Raw genomic sequence first — 14,419 nt, forward strand, 5'->3', positions numbered from 1 at the left:
TCTGCTATCAAAAATAAAAAAATTCAGTTTAAAATATTCTGCTACCAGAAGAAATTTGCAACATTTTAAAATTTTATATTGAGCACAAGAGGTGAATAAATGTCAAGTAAAATAAATTTTCTGTTTATAAAACTAGCATTTATGTTATCTGTACAGTAAATAACATCAAAAATCTAAAGTATTGCATTCTTTAATATATTTTATAACAGATTACTCTCTGTAATGAACTAAATTCAATAACATAATTTCTTCCTGTTTCATTTGAAGAAACGTAAAAAATAATTGAATGAGAAATAATCAATACTTAAAAGATGCCCTCCTAAGAACTGATAATTAAAAGGTAAGATTAAACAGTATTAATTTCAAATTAACATTAATCACTTTTGAGACAATGATCGATATTATTTTTAGTTAAAAAAATTTAAGTCTAAATTATTTTTATTTTAATCAATATTAAATTAAAAGCAAAATAATGGATTTAATTTTAGCAAATCAATATGTATATTTAATATATTTATAAGATTTTCCTTAAGGTTATCTTTGTTTTTACTTGTAGTTATCAGTAATTTCTAAAGATTAAATAATAAAATTTCTGATTAATTTAATTTTTTTTAATATTAATATTTATCTAGAATATTAGCAGTTGATTATATAATAATGAGTAAATTACTATGATGTGCTTCTTCTCTAGACTTATTAATGACTTGCAAGCACTAAGATTGGCCTTACTTTACTTCAGACTTTGAATGAGCTGATGAGGGACTCAAGGTCCAAAATGCATTCTGAAAATAAAACAGTGTTTTTCTAAGTCTAATTTGTGGTCTTGTGATGGTGTAATAAGTCTAGCAGTAAAGAAAGAGTAAATTACTATTATATACATTCAAACTTTTATTATCTGTAAACAAGTATATTAAACTTTAGTTGCTGTGTTTAACAAAATAATAGTGCAGGCAAATAATACTGAAATTGTACTTAATAATTATAAATAATTTATTTATTTAAATGCAGAAATTTGTATAAATTTTAATATACAAATTTATACAAGAAACTGTTATTTAGAACTTTATATACTTTAATAAATAATCAAAATATTTTCCTTTGTATGTGATAACTAAAATTTTTCTCTTCAAGTGTTTATAAATGAAATAATATACAGCAGGACCCTGCCATACAGAGACTTGCCATGAGCAGTTTAAGATTTATTAAGGTCTGGAAAAATATGGAAAATACATAAAATACTCTTAATTGTAAGGTGACCAATTGTCCTCTTTTAGAGACTTCTTTTTTAAGTTCTGTCCTCCCTCGAAAAGTATCCTCCTACATGTCCTCCTTTTCGATATTTGAAGACTAATCTGTAAATCTCCATATTCGATTGATGCCAAGCCGATCCGTTGTATGTGATGTGTTTATATTTAACATGATGATTTGTCAAGGCTTGGTACAGTGCGACAAGATGTGATTATGAGACGCATGTGCTCTGCACAAAAGACTTTGAGAGAGCGTGCCGTGTGGAAGTGGCTTTGTTTACTTCTTACTGAAATATTACACAGCACATACACATGCAGTAGATATTATTATAGTGTATTATTGTTGCAATGAATAAAATGTTTCTTTTATTATGATATTTTTTCCTTCAATTTATTTGCGTCTTCCTTTTCATTGTAAAATAGTTGGTCACCTTATTAATTGTGAACTAAATCATGTTGTTTTTTAAAGTGCATGCATGCATGAAGTCTTTGTAGCTTCTCATTACTCTGAATCATTTATTTGTTTTGCACTAAACACTGGGTCTCACATCAGTCTTTGGCTGGAGTTCTCACTTGAAACAACAGGCTCTGTCTATGTGATATCATTCTTCTCTTCATTTTCATTTATGCTAATTCCTTTGCAAACATGGCTTCAAGATGCAAAAATAGTGATTCCTGTAGCTCTGATACGTGAAAGGAAAGCCAGAAAATGCCTAGTTTAGAAAAAAAAATTATAATTTTAGTATTGAGTAAGAATAAAAAAGTTACTTCCAAAAATTTTCTAAACTTGCTTTTATGATTTACAATATTATGCTATTTATTGTTAATATAGTGTGTATTTGCCTTATTTATATTAACAAAATATGTGTTAGGTATGTTAGTACAGGAACTACTTATTAATTAATGGGGTTCACTATTTTCTGCTATATAAGTGGTCTTAAAATATATTGGTCACATATGGCACGACCATACTGTATACAGGTATACCTCGCCTTACATCGGTAATTGGTTCCAGGAGAACAACGTNGGCTAAACCATAAATTACCATTCCTGGTTCTGTATTTTATTTATTAATGCGTTTTTAATAATATATGGTTAATAAAAATCTATTTTAAGCCTACAAACAAATAAATTTTAGTTTTTAATATAGTACAGAAAAAAGTAATTTAAATTTACAAATGCGTGTACTGTAAATACAGAAATACTCGTAAATATTTTTTAATATGATTTTATGTGCTTTAAATTGTTTTTATAGTGATATTACGACTTCAATATTTGTGGCAGACAGATGTAAAGTCGAATAAAATGACTTAAACTTCATTTTTATTTTTCCATATACTTTTTTGACAAACGATGTATAATCAGGAATGACGTAACTCGAAACGACGTAAGTTGAGGTATGTCTGTATTAATAAATTTGAAATAAAACACACTTTTGTTTGCATTTTGTTTGAAAATTTTAAAGTGTGTTTTATTTCAAATTTAAATTAACAATTGTGTTCAGTTAAAACACTTACCAGAAGTGGTAAATAAAAAATTAATTTTTCCATTATTTTCAGCAATAAAAATTAAAATATCCTTCATATTCATAAGATTCATATTAATACAAAATAGAACAGTAGTGAAGTATAAAAAAATAATACTAGTGATAAGTTATTTGATACATGTATGCTTAGATACCATTCAGAGACTATAATGCATGTAGAGCATCAATTATCTAAAAAAATCAATTAACCAAAATCAACTTCAGACGATATTAATTCCTCATCTGTGCAAAGTTTTTACATAATAACGATTGTCGACAATCTTTAGACCCAGTATTGAGCTATTTCATTATTATTAACTTCATTATTATGTATTTTTTACTTTGAATTCAAAATTTCATGTGTTATACCAATTTATTAATTGAAGTAATTGTAATGAAAAACTAATGCTTGATTTTTAATATTGATATTAAAATAATAATATTACTTCATTTCATACAATATTCAACATTATCTGTTATGTTAAATAATATATAGGCATGAAAATGGAAATAAAAAATTTGTTTTCAATACTGCAAATAAAAATCTTTCAAAAAATTTTGTTACAACAAATTCCATGAGATTTTTAAACAATAACACCGTGATGAAATTTTATTATATTGAATGTAAATGAAATATCAATTGTAAGTGAAAAACATTTAAAAACAAGCAATTAATTATTGTGACATTGTCACAATGCCAAGCTGCAATTTTTAATCATATTTTAAATTAATTTAATTTAATATATATGCTCTCCATTCAATTAAGTAATGGCTTGCCCCTGTACATCATACTTTTCCTTTAACAAGAGTTGTATCGGTCATCTATTAATTTAACTGCTTTCAGAGGAAGTTCTGAATTGAAATAATGTGACTTTTGGTTTGTATTGGGAGTTCATATATAGTTAATCAGGGCCTCGTGTCCCTAAGGTTTCCATATCTAGTCTCAGATTTCATCTAACTCTGTTCTCAAGATTAAGGAAAGACAGACAGATGACAGTGGGAATTTATAGGTCTATAATTTTTTAAAATTGCAGCCCCAAAAACATATATAAAACAAAAAATTGAAATTTATTTATACTTACTTAGGATATGAAATTTACTTACTTTTAGTTTCCCAGCTGTTATACAAGGTGGTTCTCTCACTAGGAAACCAAGACATTCCTCAATAGCTTTTCTATAAAGCAATAGGAGCTACTTTCAACATTGCTTTAGGAAAACCTCATTTTGCAAGATACAAGATAAATTTTCTAAGCATGTCAATTTTCATGTCAAGCTGACAAGCATGTCAATTTTCATAAGAAACCATGAAGCATGAAGCAATAAAACAGTTATTGAGGAATGATTTAGACTCCTCAGTGTCTTTGCATTTTGCAACATTTTGACACTCCAGAAACAAAAATAAAAAAAAAAAGTTTACAAAATTGTCTTTTGTGTGTGTACATTTAATTTGCATTATATTTCAGGAGTAGATGAACCAAGAATTTTGAAACAAGGCAGGTTTATTTCTATACATGAAGTATTGATGCTATTAAATTTTGGTAATAAAGATGGTAGGGAGATAGAAGAGAGGTCATGTGTCATATTTCAAGTGAGATCAGACCTAATGAAAGTTTACTTTTCTTAATTGGAAACCATGTCTGTCTTTCTATTTGGTTTATATCACACAATGAAGTGTAGAACAATTAACACAGGAAAAGTCTTGTGTTGACTGTGCTACACTTCATTGTGTGATATAAACTAAACAGAAAGTTACTAATATGCAGTTTCTTTATAAATTCATTCCTATCCCCAAAAATAAGCCTTTGGCCTTTTTGTAATAATCAATAATATAAAAATTATTATTTAATAATAACTCATAACAGATGACACATAACTAACTTTCTAAGTTATCAGTGTTGAGAAAGTCAACCAAGATCCCTTGTAAGCTTTCTTATCTGTATTTGTTTAAAAAGTATCTAAAAGTAAATTTCAGAAAAAATAAATAAAACAAATTATTTATTGTTTCTAATTTGAAACAATCTCTGTGGAAAAAATTGAAGTTAAGATTACTTAAAATAACTAAATAATTGTTTTAAATAACTACATAAAAGATTTTATCATTTTGTAACCTAGATAAGTATTATTACAAAAAACTTTTATCATCTGCTAGTATTATTTTACTGATATATTATGTTTCTATGAAATATTACTAATCAGTTTATTTAATTTCTTATTAATAAAACAAATACTGCTTCATAGATATATAGAAAAAGAAATGTTCATTTAAGTCAACTTTTCTGTTTAATTAAGGACATATCCAGGTACCTTTTCCTATATTTGATTTCTGTTCTTTCTTCCTAAAAAAAGAAATAAAAAATAAATAAACACATTCATTATTATTATTATTAAAATTTAAAGAACTTCAAACATTAAAAATAAACACACTCATTATGATTATTAAAATTTAAAGAACTTCAAATATTAAAAAATAAACACACTCATTATGATTATTAAAATTTAAGAATTTCAAATTAAGACAAATACAGTAGGACCTGCAACTTAATCCCCTGTACCTCTCTCTCCCTGTGTATCCACCATTGTCTACTGTTGCCAAAAGTCTGTTAAATCAAATGTATTTTAAGGAATATTAATAACAAACTTAATGTATAGAATATATTAAAATGTTATAATATATCACTATCAATAAATTATTATTATAATTTAAATTGAGTAATTTATACTCATTGATGTATTAACCCAACCTTTTGTGATTTCTACTCACGAATTAAATTTTTCCTTTAAGATAAAAAATGTTAAATAGGGATCCATTAAAATGAGGGTGTACTGTAATTTTAATTATTTTTGTTCCTCTACCAAAATTATTGATGAACAAACTTTTCCTTTAATTTTAGTTGTAGCCAAAAACTATTTTATCAACTATTTATTTTCTATTATCATTTACATATAATTAAATTAACTTGTATCATTTATGCCCAAAGACAAGTTATTCTTAGAAAGTTCGATAACAGAGTGTTATTTTATATTAGACTTTTTATTTCATTTAATTATTAATGAGCAAATGCAGCAGTATAATGATATTACAATGTAAATTATAATTAAAGTTTGACAAATTAGTTGTAATAAATTCTCCTTAAAAGATAGACTCTAGAAACTTTAAACTTGTTTATATGTAAATTTTGTAGCTACAACTCTAAATAATCAAGAATCCAGTAACAGTCTTAGAACGGCAACTTTAATCTAATTTATTCTGCAATGCTTTTAGATCTCTTGTATATGAACACATTTAAATTCTTAATTACTTCATTTATTCAAAGAAGAAATCTATTATATTTAAATAATTTTTTGTTAAATAATTATCAACATTTTTAAACTTTTATTTAAATTACTCTTTTTATCTTATACTGATAAATAAATAAATCTAATTTCGTAAAACTTTACAATTTTAGCATTAAGAAATTATCTACAAATAGCTTTAAAATTTATTTTTATATGTAATTTTGTTTATAATATGAAGTCAGCTGATTAAAAATTTACTAAAGCCTGTTGAGAACTTTAAATCTGATTTATTTATTTTTTAAATCTTTCGGTTAATTAGTTATTTAATTAGAATATACAAGGTGACCCAAACTACTCTACATCCATTTAAAATGGAGTTGAGTTTCATCAAAAATCCTAAAAATTTTGACAAGTAAATTGCATACATTATTAAATTGTAATATTTCAACTTCTGGTACTGGCTGAAAGACAAATTTTTAAATGAAAAGTGGTAATTTTTTATTTAAATTTAAATTAAACTCAAAAAAATAAGTTCATTTGGTCTCAAACATTTTCTCTGAAAATGCCTCTATTGACCTTAAAACAATCTTGAAAGTATGATGCATGGAGAAAAAGTGACACTGTGAAAATAAGAAAATATCTTATGTAGTCAAAAGATAATAAAAATGTTGGCATGATAATCATATGTAATTGATGCCAAACTACAATAATAAAAGTTGTCATTACTACTACATAGAATTTTTCTTTGTTTAAACTCTTCTGGCATAACCTACTTGGCATTGATTTTCACTGTTGTTCAGTCAAAATGTCCAAATTGAGCACTGTTCTCACTGATACAAGCATCCACTCTGCTTGAAATTGAATTTGTTGCTTGTAGAATGACTACATAGATCACTATGGCAAATCTGATAGGTGTGTAACTGAAAATGAAAACTTTATTCAAATAAAAGTGTAAACATGAGCGTAGTGTTTACATTTGTCGATACTAAATATTCAGCCTGCTGAAAAATTTCAACTAAATGGCTTATAATAAGGTTATGCCAAGAAGAGTTCATTGTGCTTTCAAGTTCATGTAACAGTTGATGGAAGAATTTTCAGAAGAAATATTGAAATCATCATTTGATAGAGTAAATTGGGTACCAATTTACTTACCAAAATTTGTAGGATTTTTGATGTAATTCATTTCCATTCATTTTAAAATGAGTGTACAGGTGGCCTGGGTCACCCTATATATTTATTTTATATTACATAATATAATCTCTATCTAAGTTTTAATCTTAAAATAAATTTAATTTTTGCTCTATTCCAAGAGTGCACTATTGATTCATGATGTAAAAATCTGCTGAATTATATTTAAGATTAAATTGCAAATGATAAAAAAAAAAAAAAAAACAGAAATTAAACTCATATCACTCAGTAGTGAATAGGAAATTTTTCTAACTTGAAATAGCTTCTATACCTTGAAGGAAGATTAAAATTCTTCTCTAATATTATATTACATAAGTGATTGCTTAGAAGTGGAAGAAAAATAAATATCTGCTTGAATTTGCATAATTTCATATCTCATCTTTCCAAAAATTACCATTATTCTAAAATAAACTAAAAAATCAAATCAAATCATCATACATTTATTTTCTGTTCAAAAATTAATATTATAATCCAATTAAACAAGTCAGCAACAACAAAAAATAATCATCATCTGCTTAAAAACTTACATCTTACTTATATATTTGAAACAAGAGAATTGAGTATAATATTGTCAATAAAATTAATTCAATTAGAGAATATTTTCACAGATAAAACATAATTCAACATGAAATAAAGACAATTAAATTTGAATACTTTTGAAATTAAATTCATGAATTATTTGTCATAATACAAGCTAGAGATATATTTTAAAGTACAACTTATTCAAGATTGTAGACCAAATGATGCTGTAGTCCTCTTCTTATCTACAGCCTTGAATATATAAACAAATATTTTAAATTATTTAACAATTATATTAATTTGTAATACTGTAAAAGCCATCCAAAATGGAATGGGATTACCTAAATGAGAAAAATTTTTAACAGTGTAGCAATTTTCTGTATTAAAAAAACTGTTTGAAATGGAAACCTGCCAAACTAGAAAAAATATTCAGTACCGTATGAGTCCATTTACACAAGTTTTACTCTAATTATTAAACATCACTAATTATCAAATTGTATATATTTTATTGAATATTCATTATACAATTGTTTATATAAATAGATTAATTTCTTTTCTTTCATTTCAGTATTAAACTTGCATGAAAATACTAACTGTAGCTATAACTATGGTTAATCAGTTGTATTTAAAGTGCTTTTTGTATGCTAATATGCAATAGTAATATGTACAGTGATAGCATATCCTGTTAAGTAAGTCAAACTAAATATTGATATTAAATTTCGTAATTTTGATAAGTCACTTTGATAAAAATTTTTAAAACAAAAAACTAAATATCCAATTCACACGTCTTTCCTTTGAATATAACCTTTCTAAAAAACTCAAGCACTTTTAAGTATATATCCATTATCAGGAGTAAACAAAGAAATGAGTTTACTCTGATAAAACAGAGTGAATTTTTGAATTGGATTTACAAAACAGGAAAAAAAAGAATGTTTTAATGGAATTCAAAAACATAAAATTATAAGTTGTACTCCTTTCAGACTTAGATCCATTATACAGAATGCTTATAATGGAAATGAAATTGTTAAAACAAATAATAATAATTTTTTAAAATTTGTGATGGCTTATGTATTGGATTTACATTTGAGTAGTTTTCTTATTCTCCTCTTTACATATATAATTAGCAGCCATTTGTTAATTACATGTACAGTAAAAGAGAAAAAAAAGTCACAAAGAATATCAATATATACAATGGAGAGGGAGACCAGAGGAAATTTGCTGGTTCCAAGCAAATTTGAATTACGGGCCACACACAAAGTGATGACTGTGATACATTTCTTCGAAGGAACGTCCTTATGAAAGATCAGTTTATGACCCCAAGCAATTGCCCTTTTTTGCCACCGAGGGAGATGTTTGAGGTACTATCTATGTGGACTCTTTTAATCGTATAAGTGTCATACAAATTTATTTTTATAAGCCCACTTACATGTAACTACTACACTTAGTAGTAGTTACATGTATAAACTGTCAGTAAACTGTTTTCCAGAACTTTTTAAAGTCATTTCTTCGGTTCATGCGTATACTCACATGTCAGTGTCGTACGTGTAATGTAAGGGAAAGGTCTGCAGAAAGCACATCATAGTACACAACAGAGGAAAGGGCCAGAAGTGTTTGTTTGTTTATTTTGTTAAGTTACAGTAACACAACACTTGAGCAATCTGCCTAGGGGGCCTTCCAGTAGGTCTTTTTAAGCCCCTATTCGGGTATTACAGACTTAGGAAAAAACCTGGAAAACTCCACGTGGCCAGCCCGTTCTGGTGAGGCACAAACCCATGACTGAACTCTGTGTTCAGGAAATGGAACCACATGGCCACTGGTGGGCCGGGTCAGAAATTGCTCAAAAACTGTACACATAATTAATACAGGATAAATGAATAATTGGAAAGAATAATTATATATAATTGATAAAGCTGTGTTTCTTATTGTATTATTATTAATAATGAATAAACAATGTTGATATAAATATTACATTGATAGAGTTACAATGGAAAACTGTATGAATCTGCCATTATGGTAATAACCATCAACTAAATATGTAGAGAACTTAAGAATTGTGCCGGTGTATATATCCAAATTAAGGCCTTTTTTCGAATTAAGTTATAAATTTATTACTAATTACCGTTATATTAAAACGTAGAAGTTCGCGGTCTCGTTACCATGGTAATAAACAACGTCACGTTTGATGCAGACGACATCACGCACCTTCTACTGTATAGCCATTACGTGTACGAATTAAAAATACATGTATACGTTTCCTGTAATCATTATTAAATTTCCAGTTATCGTAAAATTATTGAGAATTGAAAAAAATTAAAAAATAATAAACTCTAACTCTTATGAATTATATAAGAGTATAAATCTTCACGCTTGAAGTTACAGAAATTTCAGTAGATATCGGTGTAAAACATCAGTAAATAAAATTTACTAAAACTTGATTCATTTTAATTAAATGGTATTATTACTCCTAGATATTAATAATAATAAAATTTAATAATAGTTATTAAATTTTTCGCTAAATGTCGAATTTATTTGTTTATTTTTAGTAGGTTTTCAGAAATTTCAGTAGATTTGAAATTTCGAAATAATTTCTTTCTTTCGTTCTTCATTATTTCTTCTTTTTTTCTTTTAGTNAAACTGTAGAGACATATAAAAAGTTCAGTTGAAAGATCTCGTCACATGCCTATTGGCTAGTTCCATTTACAGGTTTCTTTAACTATGTACTATTTATAAGGAAAATCCTTCACTGGTTAAAAATGAAAGAAAAAGAAAAAATGAAAGAAAAAATGGTTAAATTTTAGCAAAAATAATTTACATTTTGAAATATTTTATTATTTACTTTAAATGTTTAAATTACTGTATTTAAAGAATTATTTTAAATTGCTGATTTAGACACTGCTACTTTTATTATTAATACATATCAGTTTTTATCGCTTTATTACTTTCTCTGCTTTGTTATATATAAACAGAGGGGAAGTATGCGATCGGTCAAAAAATGACCCCCAAAATTTCTACATTTGTGGACTCACGATACCTCAAAATGTCGACAAATGCAAAAAAATTCGGGTTTTTTTTTCTGTATGTGTGTATGTGGGAACACGATTTTGTTCACACTGTTTGAAGTTTAATAATTCTCGTGCTTTTTGTCGAAAATTTCTGAAATTTTACAGGGATGTTTGGGTATTAGGGGAGCGATGCTAATAAATTTTAGGGGTTAAAGGTCAAAGGGAAGTTACAGGAGTTAGGTGTCATATCTTGAGTAGGGTCGGACTTAATGACGATTTTTACTAATTATCAGCATTCAGATTTTTAAATAAAACCCATTCCTACGCTCAAAATCAAGCTGTTTGCCGTTTTATAATAATTAAAAATATAAAAAGTTTCAATAATTAAATGTACAAACTTAATTAACAGTTTGGAAGCAAAGTTTTCGATTTATAAATTATAAATCAGGTAAAACAAAGATCATTTTAAATTTGGCGCCATGTTAAACAATGATCATTAGGCCTATTTTATATAGTTTCTATCATATCAGGCTTAATGAGCATTAATAAATAATGCTTATCAGTAGTGAATTAAGACCTTCCGGGGCCCCTAGGCACAGAAAATTGCAGGTCTACACAATATTACATTATAAAGTAATTATGACCTACATCTAATTGTTAACTATAGAATTATTTATAAATTATGATACACAATTGCTTTATTTTTCCCAATTTGTGGGCCCCATAGAGCCACACTACTAGGCATAGAAGATTAGAGGCCCCTCTACATAATATTACATCATATATATAATTGTAGCTATTGAATTATTTGTAAATTATGATATATAATTGCTTTATTTTTTCAAATTTCGAAGCCCCACAGACTCAGGTCCCCTAGAAACTGGGCATTCCGGCATTGATGCTTTTAGTAAACTTATAACAAATAAAAGAATGTATACTTGACGCTCGTGACAGGTTAATGCTTTTAAGGAATGAAATATTAAGTGTAATTTAAAAAAAACAACGTGAAATTCAAACACTTTATATTAATATTTCATAAAAATACTTTCACATACAACATTAATTTTAAAGCAAATTAAATATAAATTTTATAGATTGAAGTTTGAAAATATTTTACCCTGTATAAATTTCTAGTTAAAACAACTAATTTTATTTACTTATTTATTTATAAAACTGTGTATTATTATAATAAAATTTTAACTTTGGAATATTTTTATTATTTTAGGTCTTTTTTAATGCTTGTTAGAACATGTTTCTAGAGCTGCTGCATACCTTGAAGACCTGTAAATAGAACTAACGAAGGGGGAGACTGGAGGTGTGGTATGAATCTTTCAGCGTACTTTCCACTTCTTACTTTTTTTTTTCTTTTCCTTTAATAAATCGTTTAGGTTTTTATATTTAAGCGTCTAAATTTGTATCAATTAGTGATAAAGTATTCAGATATTATGTTTCCAACTCTTAGAATGGTTAAAGATATTCAGTGACAAATTGTTGAAAGGAAAAGTAATTTGGAATGGGTGTAGAAAATTTATTGTGACGAAATTTTTAGGTTTATCGTCTATAAAATATTAATAATATGCTTAAATCATGTTTATTGATTAATATTGAGTAGGTTTCTTGTATTTAACACATAATTTGAATTAATTTAGTTGAAATTGTTAGAATAAGACAATTTATACAGTTAAAAATGCATCACAGTAGAAAGACCTCTTTGTAAAATTAAAGAATAATTTTTTAATTCCTATGTTAGTCCATTATCTTAACCTGTAACACATTTAGAAATACAGTATTAATATCATTAAACAGATAAATAATAATTTAGGGTGGATTTAAAGAGGACATAATTAAATTTAAAAATTTTAATGGATATTTTTGAACAGATATAATCACTACAACGTTATTAAATGCTTTGTAAGTACTAAATAAATGTATAAATAATTTTAAGTATAGTTTTTTGTATTGTAATACGATAAAGCTTTAGTTGAAGCCACGTATTTATTTTATAAAACTAACAAATTTAAAGATGACAGCAGGTGTTAAAATAAGCAGTTTGAATTGATTACAACAGAAGTAGCATGAGTCATAAGCGGAAGGGAAGAAATGACAGTAAAAATAAAAAATAAAAAAAAAATATTTAAGGAAGGATGTGCATGTTACTGTACATCTTTATAAAGCTTGACTGTTAACGGATGGAATTTTTAGAGTTTATATATTTGTAAACTGTAGAGACATATAAAAAGTTCAGTTGAAAGATCTCGTCACATGCCTATTGGCTAGTTCCATTTACAGGTTTCTTTAACTATGTACTATTTATAAGGAAAATCCTTCACTGGTTAAAAATGAAAGAAAAAGAAAAAATGAAAGAAAAAATGGTTAAATTTTAGCAAAAATAATTTACATTTTGAAATATTTTATTATTTACTTTAAATGTTTAAATTACTGTATTTAAAGAATTATTTTAAATTGCTGATTTAGACACTGCTACTTTTATTATTAATACATATCAGTTTTTATCGCTTTATTACTTTCTCTGCTTTGTTATATATAAACAGAGGGGAAGTATGCGATCGGTCAAAAAATGACCCCCAAAATTTCTACATTTGTGGACTCACGATACCTCAAAATGTCGACAAATGCAAAAAAATTCGGGTTTTTTTTTCTGTATGTGTGTATGTGGGAACACGATTTTGTTCACACTGTTTGAAGTTTAATAATTCTCGTGCTTTTTGTCGAAAATTTCTGAAATTTTACAGGGATGTTTGGGTATTAGGGGAGCGATGCTAATAAATTTTAGGGGTTAAAGGTCAAAGGGAAGTTACAGGAGTTAGGTGTCATATCTTGAGTAGGGTCGGACTTAATGACGGATTTTACTAGTTAACATTTACAGATTTTTAAATAAAACCCATTCCTACGCTCAAAATCAAGCTGTTTGCCGTTTTATAATAATTAAAAATATAAAAAGTTTTAAATAAAATATCATAACGGATGACTCAACACACACACACACACACACACATACACAGTTTTAAATGTTGCCGGAAAAGTGAAGTAACTCGTTGCTGGATTTTATTATTATTATTATTATTAATTCTTAGATATAAAACTTGAATTATACTCGTTATTTCTAAGCGCACGAACATATATTTAATTAATAATTAATGCTAAAAACGTCAATATTAACTTTGTAATTAGTATTTATTAAATACATAAAAAAATGATAAAAGTAAAATTCAAGGAATTTTGGAATTCAGTGCATTTCTGTCTTTATCATAAATCTCAATTTTATTTTCAAAAATAAAATAAAACTGTGAATTTAATCTTGTCAGTGGCACGTGACTCGTTTACGATCAAATGACTAAATTTTAAAATTAAATGGGGGAAAAAATGTGAATATATTTAATGTATAAGCCTTATTGATCCAAGTCCGAACACGAAATGAATGGTAAATATTTTATATCCGATTTCCTGGAGAAAAATAATAATAAATCAATATTTAAAAGAAAAATATATATTTTTCTAAAATACTTTCGTATAAAATTCTATGAAAAGACGTGTAAAAAATGTAAGAAATATACTTTAGAAGATTGTTTTTACATTATTCATTTCTTTTATAAGTTAATAATTTTTAGAGAAATTAATATATATATAGACTGTATTTTATT

The 14,419-nt window shown here is 26.5% G+C and overlaps 1 protein-coding gene and 1 long non-coding RNA gene across 4 annotated transcripts in view; one reads left to right on the top strand and one right to left on the bottom strand.

Annotated features, from left to right (window-relative positions):
* The first annotated feature begins 225 nt into the window (after positions 1–225).
* The window catches only part of LOC111642594 (galactose-3-O-sulfotransferase 4-like), a 36,194-nt gene continuing 22,000 nt past the window's right edge, over positions 226–14,419 (top strand). For 2 of the 3 annotated variants that reach the window (XM_023388953.1, XM_023388957.1), the window contains exons 1-2: positions 226–340; positions 11,983–12,077. The gene's annotated coding sequence lies outside the window, so the exon portion shown is untranslated. The remainder of the gene's footprint in view (positions 341–11,982; positions 12,078–14,419) is intronic. The other variant, XM_023388955.1, reaches the window with a different exon arrangement.
* On the bottom strand, positions 902–10,234 carry LOC111642596. The gene is made up of 4 exons (XR_002759577.1): positions 10,088–10,234; positions 9,875–10,010; positions 5,077–5,108; positions 902–1,960 (listed from the first exon to the last, which is right to left on the bottom strand). It is a non-coding gene; the product is annotated as an uncharacterized LOC111642596 (long non-coding RNA).

This window comes from Centruroides sculpturatus, unplaced genomic scaffold (genome assembly GCF_000671375.1).
Source record: "Centruroides sculpturatus isolate CEXI.00-Female unplaced genomic scaffold, Cexi_2.0 scaffold1586, whole genome shotgun sequence".
In the NCBI taxonomy this organism is placed as follows: domain Eukaryota; kingdom Metazoa; phylum Arthropoda; class Arachnida; order Scorpiones; family Buthidae; genus Centruroides; species Centruroides sculpturatus.